The sequence below is a fragment of the Sprattus sprattus genome (genome assembly GCF_963457725.1).
Source record: "Sprattus sprattus genome assembly, chromosome: 5".
Lineage (NCBI taxonomy): Eukaryota > Metazoa > Chordata > Actinopteri > Clupeiformes > Clupeidae > Sprattus > Sprattus sprattus.
Window position 1 is genome coordinate 9,654,118 of NC_137924.1, and position 8,897 is coordinate 9,663,014.

Genomic DNA, 8,897 nt, shown 5'->3' on the forward strand with positions numbered 1-8,897 from the left:
CCTTCAGACGGCTGCATTCTTGGGTCTCACGTCCCCTTTTGTGTGGCGCACACACGGTCTGCCAGAGGTCCCCTCCACGACTCCAAAGACAGTAAATATTGTCACGTCGCGTCTGCGTTTGTGCCTCTGGCCTTTCCAGAAAACAAGCGCTCCCATGTTTGCTTAAGTGGAGGGGGTGGGGGTGGGGGGGGGGGGGGGAGTGATTTATGAATATTCTAACGCCTCAGAAGGGTTCGACACGCAACACTGTTTGCATATTTCTGTCTCGACCTCCCCCACCCTTCACCTCCCCCCCACCTCCCCTTCCCTTTAAAGTTAAAGCAGAAAAGCCTGTGCTAGGCCGGGGGGGAAGGAGGTGAATTAGGGTCGCTACCAGCGGTGTTTATTTGATGGCTCCGAGGCAGAGGCAGAGTTAGAGCCACGTGCTCCTCAGTCTTCCTGCGTCTCTCCCCCATGTCGCTGTGGCTGCTGTTTATTTTGACAGGCATCTGACCTTTGACCTTTGTCTCGTCCAAATTGGCTGCTAATCCCGTTCAGGGGCTACTGTGAACTCCCGCCCTCGCTGCCTCCTCCGACACTGTCGCCGCCCTCCCCTGGTCATCGGGGGCAGTGCGGCCTGGGGCCTTGGCTGCGCCGGCCGGCCGGCTGGCTACCGCTGCGGGCTGTCCACGGGATGGGAGAGTGTTTTCTTTCGAGGACGCCGGGCGGTTTGGGTCCTGGCTGTCTTATTTTCTCTCCAGTATGAGACGCTGTGTGTGTGTGTTCCCTGTGAGAGCTGTAGGAGAACTCACACATACTAGTATGAAGACAAAGGTGCACGATTTATGTTACCAACATTTAGTTTGGGGACAATTCAGATTTTTTTTTTTAAATCTGTAGGGCTGGCAATTCACAGTTATGTGCAGGTAATCGGATTTGATAAAGCCATGCATTCACTTTTTACTATATAACCTTTCCGGTCATGGGCCTACACACTGTGCAGTGTTTGGCTTTCTTTTTGGGCAGGGGTGTGGGGGATTTCTGCCCTCCTGAAGGCTGTGACCCTAAGCAATTACTGATGTTGATGAACTACTGCTCATGGCATACAAGCAGTAACTGATGAGGTAATGTCAACATCGTTCCTGAGACTGACGGGTCAATTGATATCAGAGGGAAAAAACAAGAATCTGGGAAATATGACCAGCAGTCAGCATGAAAATGCATCTCTAAAAATCCGATTTGAATCGCTTTTCAGACCACATGCAATTGCGGTTTGGAGGAGACTCCATTTGGTTTATGCTGTTCAGATTTCATAACAAATTGAATTTCCATCACATATGCACAAACTGGATAAGGTTTGCCGGTCTCAAAGGTAGCCAACATAAATGAAAATCAGAGGTGAAATAATAACAGCAAGAACACACAAAATGCAAAAAAGAGATGAAGTGGCAATGCAAATTTCTATGCATATGGCACATGCTTCCAGGAAGTAGCCTTGCTGTGTGTGTGTGTGTGTGTGTGTGTGTGTGGACCTCAGAGGGAGGCTCAAGTCTGTTGGCTGTGATGGATGAGGTATTGTGGACCTCTCCTCCACTGGGCAGAGAGGGGCCTGTGTTTTAGGGTGCTGCTGTCTGTGCAAACAAACCACCGCACTGAAGCAGCACACTGTTGGGGAGCCCACCCAGTCATCCCCAAACACCCACCCCCTCCTCGTGCCTCCCACCCTGGGCCACACTCATCCAGGCCTATCCCCCTCACCACGCCAACCCTCCCACCCTAACACACACTCATCCAGGCCTATCCCCCTCACCACGCCAACCCACCCACCCTGAGCCGCACTCATCCAGGCCTATCCCCCTCACCACGCCAACCCTCCCACCCTAACCCACACTCATCCAGGCCTATCCCCCTCTCCACACCAACCCCTCGCAGCCTCCTTGCTCCCCTGCCGCTTCACAGCACATTACGTGTGGCGTGCCGCTATTTGCAAACTAATAGATTTAAACTAGCCGCCCCGTGCCAAAACGCACACGGTAGATTCACCAGCTAGAACGAGCGCCCGTCTGTGTTAACTCCACAGAGGCCATCAGACCTGAAGGTGTGTGTGTGTGTGTGTGTGTGGCCTCTGGATCGAAATTCATCGCAGTGGTGGAAATCGAGCATCTAGTGAACTCCCCTACAGGCGTCACCCAGATGACACATCTTTTGTGCAGAAACGACCAGGACCAGAACTCAGTTTCAGTAAAGCATTTATTTTGTTAGTTACAAAGTTTGGTGTTTAACTACAAGGCCATCTGTAGAAAAAGCAAAATGGAAGTGTAAACGCGCCAGGCAAGAGAGAAGGAGGAAGAGAGAGAGACAAGGAGCATGCCAACCAGTTAGAAGCTTCTATTTACAAAGGAGGAGAAACAGTGTCAGTCAAACTGATTAGATGGCAAGAGTATACAGGACTCCAATGTTCTTTGTAGGCAGGGGGAAATGATTTCATCCCCATAACAAATGCAACACGCATTTCATCACGCATGGCTGTCAATGAGGAGGAAAAAAAAATCATGGGCAACAACTGTTTACTATTGTTAGAGGTGAGAGTGAGTTTTTATATGAACAACATGGAGGAATATGAAAGTGATTGAGCCGTGTGTGGAAGTACGGTATGTGCCACTTTAAAGGAGATGCTGGGCAATGGAACAATAACATTGAAGTGGAAGGACAGCTTTACAAAGTTGAAAAAACGGGCAACTTCAAAAATGTCATCGAGAAATGTAACACTTTGGATAAAGTGCTTGTATTTATAATGGTGCAGTTTGTGTCTCTCTCTGTGTGTGTGTGTGCGCACACGCTTGTGTTTGTGAAGAGAGAAAGAAAGAAAGAGAGCGAGAGAGAAAGCTTTTGAAGTGTGTCTGCTCAGTTGAATAAAACACGCCTCAGTCATCCAAAGCTCTCATCAATAAAAAAACAAGACAGTGTGGTTTTCAAAAACATGGTACTTTATAGTTGATGTCAAAGACAAACGTTAGAGAAAAGGTCCCAAGAAAAAGTTCTATTGTAACAATGGAAACAAATCAAATAAACAAAGTGATAAAAATAATATGCATTTTTTTTTTTTTTTACATTTTGTAAACCTAGAACTGTTCTTGAACCACAGTGGTCACAGATAGTACTGGCTGAAGAGTGTTAGACAATCTGACCGTGATATACCTGTCGCACATCTGGAAACTGCCCTTTGATGAGTCCAGATGTTCACAGAAAGAAACCCCAATCTTCTCCTAGTCTCTCCCCCCGCCCCCCAAAACCCCCCCAAAATATACCCAGAGGAGAGACGAGAGACAAAAAAAGAAAAAGAAGAGAAAAAACACAGGCAGTCTAATGTGTTTTACTGTATAGTGTGTAGTTCACCTAAAACGATTCTTTTCTACATTAATACAATAAAATCTATTGTCTGTATGTCACAAGTGCTAGATAAAGTTTTTTTTTGTAAAATATTCAAATGTTTTTTTTTTTTTTTAAAGTCATTCAGCTTTTTTCTACATGTAAAAAGCACATCTGTTGGACACAAAGCGCATCGTTCTTCCTCCGTACTGACCACAACAACAAAAAGAGAAAGAGAAAGGGCTCTGATTCCCATGCGCTCTTTGATGCTCTAAAAAAGAGTCTCTGTCCTTCTGTGCCCCTCCGTTGTGCAAATATGTTACAAGGACAGACAGGCATGCCAACACACAAACCATGCAGAAAAACCTACAGAGGTGGTGACAGAAAGAGAGGGAGACAGAGAGAAAGAGAGAAAGAAAGAAAGAAAGAAAGAAAGCAAGAAAGAATGGTACAAATGCCCAAACCAGACCCTGGAAATAAACATCAGTTGGGCCTCTTGGTGTCATGGCAAATAAGCAGGAATGACAAAAGAAACATTTCAAATAAAAAAATAAAACATACAAACAAAACAAACGGCACCATATAAAAGCAAATTTAAAAAAAAATGGAATGTATCTTTTTTTTTTTTTTTACATGGGGGTGTGGGAAGCAGTGAATGACTATCTGAATGCTGGGTTAACAGAGCGGAAAGAAAAAGGTCCCTTTGAGAATGATGTTTAACGAGGTGAGCGTCATCATTGAGACTGCTACTGTGGAGGTGCTGAGTGTGAGTGGGTGGGTGGTTGAGGTCAGGGAGGACCAGGAGACCTGTCTGCTGTTGGCTAGGGTGAGGTCCGTGGCATCCAAACAGCTCTAATTGCCCAACTGAAAATACGAGTCATAATAAACAACAACAATAAAACATTCATTTTAGTGATAAATTGTCAGTTGCAGTTTCAGCCCCCAAAATAAAGAGATGAGAGCAGAACATTGGGGGTATTTAAAGACTGTTCAGTGGACAGATACATAAAACATATCTGTGCTTCCTCTTCAGCATCCCAACGTTTCATTTTCCATCTTGGCGACTAGCTTGGAAAAACAAACAAACAAAACAAAACAAAACAAAACAAAAAACACAACATGCTAATAAATGTACCAAGATGATCCTGACACAGCATGTGCATACAGTGCATTTTAATATAGTCAAGACCCTAAACAATATTCATGAGAAGGAAGAAGGAGGAGGAATGATCATAGGCCTGAATGAATGATTGTTTCATCGTGGGGCTTTAACCCACTTGTGCTGAAGGAACTCATGGCAGACAGACAGCATCGCTGCGATGGAAAGAGATAAAGCAACCGAGGAAGAAAGATGGACAGAATGAAGGTGAGAGAGAGAGAGAGAGAGAGAGCGAAAGAGAGAGAAATCTCTGCTGACTCTTGGCCACATCTGCTGCTGCTGCTGCTGTCAGAGGGGGTTGGGGGTGGGGTGGGGGGGTAAGCGGCGGAGTCTTTGGAGCCATAAAGAATATGGGGATCTGATCCAAGCACAGATAAATGTCACAGTGCTGGACATCTTATGTGTTCGCTGACTGAAGCCAAGAGGTCTTCAATCAACTCAGCCCCTTTGCCCATCTGCACCCAGAGAGAGAGAGAGAGAGAGACAGAGAGAGAGAGAGACAGAGAGAGAGACAGAGACAGAGAGAGAGACAGACAGAGAGAGAGACAGAGAGAGAGAGACAGAGACAGAGAGAGACAGACAAAGAGAGAGAGAGAGACAGACAGACAAAGAGAGAGAGAGAGAGAGAGAGAGAGAGAGAGAGAGAGAGAGAGAGAGAGACAGAGAGAGAGAGAGAGAGAGAGAGAGAGAGAGAGATAGAGAGACAGACAAAGAGAGAGAGAGACAGAGACAGAGAGAGAGACAGACAGAGAGAGAGACAGAGAGAGAGACAGAGACATAGAGAGACAGACAAAGAGAGAGAGAGAGACAGACAGACAAAGAGAGAGAGAGAGAGAGAGAGAGAGACAGAGAGAGAGAGAGAGATAGAGAGACAGACAAAGAGAGAGAGAGAGAGAGACAGACAGACAAAGAGAGGGAGAGAGAGAGACAGAGAGACAGAGAGAGAGAGAGAGCGAGACATCCAAGGGAGATGAAAGGCCAGGGATGCGTTAGACATCCATTCTTCTTTATTTCAGTGGATAGGGTGACAAGCTCCACACATCCAGAAGGAATGAAAAAGAGCCGGGGAAAGAAAAACATAGCGTTGCAGAAATATCGGCTTAAACAAAGAGCCTTCAGGCCAGCCTTTTTTTACTTTCTTTGTTTTTGAAAACTAAAGAGGTGCCTGCTGCGTGAGCTGGCAGTGGGTACTGGGGCCTGGTGAGTCTCAAGAGACAGAGAGAGAGAGGGTGAGTTAAAGGTGTAAGTGTTAAAGGGAAGAGAGCCGTGCCCATATTCTCTACCGGTGGAGTTAAACCTGTTGGAGCAATGCAGGGGGGTGAACCAGTGCGATGCTACTGTAGTGCTCCAACTCAGCGGCAGCCTCAAACAGTGAACGGTGCCTTCAGAGAGGCCTGGGACAGGGCAGAAGCGAGAGCAGGCCAGCCTAGACACGGACGAGCATGTCACCTTGCAAATACTATTGGAACTTTTTTTTTTTGTTTCGTTTTTAAACAAGACTGTATTTTTTTTTATAATATATAATATATCTATAGATTTTTGTATCATATATAAATCTACTATGAACAGAAACATATAGTAAATACACAATTGTTGTCGTCATTATACAAAGTAGAAACATTTTCTGGACCCCCCATCCCCATCCCCTCCACTTAGAGCCCCCCCAGCTCAGGAAAAGGCTGCTCTCTCAGAAAACAACAAAACAAAAACAACAACAAAAGAAGAAGTCGAACTCACTGGAACCATAAGCATGTGAAACACATTGTCAACTGTACACAGTGTAACAGAGAAGAAAAAAAAATGCTAAATTAGAAAAGGGTAACAACAACGACGAAAAAAAAAAGTACAAAAAAAAGAGAGCTTACTTCGGCAAACAAAACAATACAGACGATATTGACAGAAAGGGCAAAGCTGAACATGGAGAACACACTCAGAATGGAGTAGTCATGTGGGATGTGGAAAATATCAAAAAAAGAGGACAATAAACACAATAATAAACAACAGCAATTATCGCTTCCTTCCTCCATGTTCGCTCTGCGTTCCGCCACCCCCTCCTCCCCCGAGCCTGTCCCTTTATGTCTGTCAGCGGAGACGGAAATGGACAGCATTTCACCAGAAGACTGGGTTTAAGGTAGGCGCCCCTGAAGGCTGTGGGGGTAGGGTTGAGGCCAACCCACTCCTGCCCACCCTACCTATTCAAAAAAAAAAAAAATATGTCCATTCAATCTACCTGACCATCAATGAAAGAACCGCATGAGAAGGTTCTGGAGGTGTCGCGTCAAATGACTTCCCCCCCAGCATGCACCCTTGTGTGTGTGTGTATACAGACCTATGTGCCATATCTATGCTTTGATACACAGACACACGCATGTGTACTTCCTTAGAAAATAAAAAATAAAAGATGTGGTCAATTTTTTTTTTCTTAAAGATTTTCATGCAGATTGTCTGAGATGTGTACAATATGTCTATATATGTGTATATATATTTCTATATATATATTATTATTTATTCATTTATTTTATTCTATTTTCTCACAGTCCTTTCAGTAAAAGGTTTTTGCAATGTCGGTCTGGAGAATTAGCTGGTGGTCAGATTACTTCCTTGTTAGCGTCACGTGACGCGCACATGCTCAGTAGCACCCGCCACTCCTGAAAACGTCTGCGTTTTGCCGACTGTGCGAAAAGCGCCTAATGGGATAAAAGGTTAACCCTACACACGGTCACAAGAACAATCACCAGGTGGCATATCTGAAGGCTCAATGGCAAAATCAAAGAAGAGAGAAAAAGATTTTCTGGAAAATGGTAACCAGCCCTTGTTTCAAAGGAGTTTCTTTAAAAATGGTCCATCTGCTAAGTGATGTGTTTTTTAAGAGTCGGCGGTCTCTGCTGTATAGTGCCCTTATTTGGATTTGTATAAGAATCTGAAAACCATGACATTCAAAACACTCAAAGTCAGACAGACTCTGACTTTTTTGTTGAAAGAGAGTATGCAAAATATAAATAGTTGTGTCATTTTTTAACGCTTCTAATAAACCACAAAGAGATTTGTTTTGCGTATTAAAAAATAACCTGTCATAACTTATCTCCTACACTTGCAGTTAATGGCACAGACTTAATCTGCTTGATAGCAAATTCATGCTTTGGAATTATATATATATGTTTTAAATTCCTTTTTCAGTTTAACGTCTATGGCCTGAACAGCATTCAATTTCTGCAGATGGAAAGTGGCTCCACTAAACCGCATGCTAATTTAATCTTCACGGGAAGTGATATGTATTTTGGTTGAGTTTCTTTTTTCCTTAATGCAAGAAGCTACATTGGGCAATGTTAACCTTCAGAAGCACCGCAGAGCGAAAGACCTGAAATCTGCTTCAACTACGTTTGCTCTGGTTCAACTGGCAACTACCTTACAAGCCATATATAGTGTGTTTCCTCTGGACAGCAAAGAGACTGAAAGTATGCAAAATGAAAGGAAACAGAGTTAAATAACAAACAAAACTAAGGAGGAATAACGATCATATGATGTGTATGTGCGTGTGTGTGTGTGTGTGTGCATGTGTGTGTGAAAACACAAAGCTGTGCGTAGGGCATTCCTGGTAAACATGCTGAGGGTTCTTCCTGTTCATTGGCCAACCAACGGCCTTCGCCACCCATCTCACCCCTCCAAAAATACAGAGAGAGGGGGGGAGGAAATGGGAGAGGGTCTTTCTCATTCTGTCATAAGTTTAAGGCAATGTTCTTCTGAATTCATCACAAAAATCCAACGGCTTTCCACACAAAAATAAAAAAAGGCACAAACTCTTCAAGGGTCCATGTTCCACATGCAAGTTTTTTTTTTGTTGTGTCACCAACGGAATCCCGGTCCCCTTCCAGTGAATTCCGAGTCTTCTCCCATCGAACACAAGGCCTCCAACACACAGCTTTTCAGGGTCAAAATAAACGACTCCTCTCCCCCCCCCAACAGTCTCATTTGATTTATGTCCTTTTTTCTTCTCAAATCAGAAAATGTAAATCACCATCATGATACTTTATCATCATCAAGCAGTAACTTTCCAATTGTACAGAAAAAAAAATGTTCTGTTGCTTTGTCTCTTTGAAAGCACAGAATAGACAAAACAAACAAATTGAGGAAAAAACAATTGTTAGAGAGAGAGAGAGAGAAAGAGAGAGAGAGAGAGAGAGAGAGAGAGAGAGAGAGAGATAAAGAGAAAAAAAAAAGTCACAGACGACGTTACTCTCGGCGGCTAAACCCGCGTCTGGTCATGCAGACGTTCAGGGAGGCTGCTGGAGAGCTTGTCTGTTAGTTAGTTAGTTTGTTTTTTTCCGTTGTTTGTTGCGCTGTGTTCGTCTCAAAGCACCGGCGCTCAGCATCTACATCTCAAGGAAGGTGG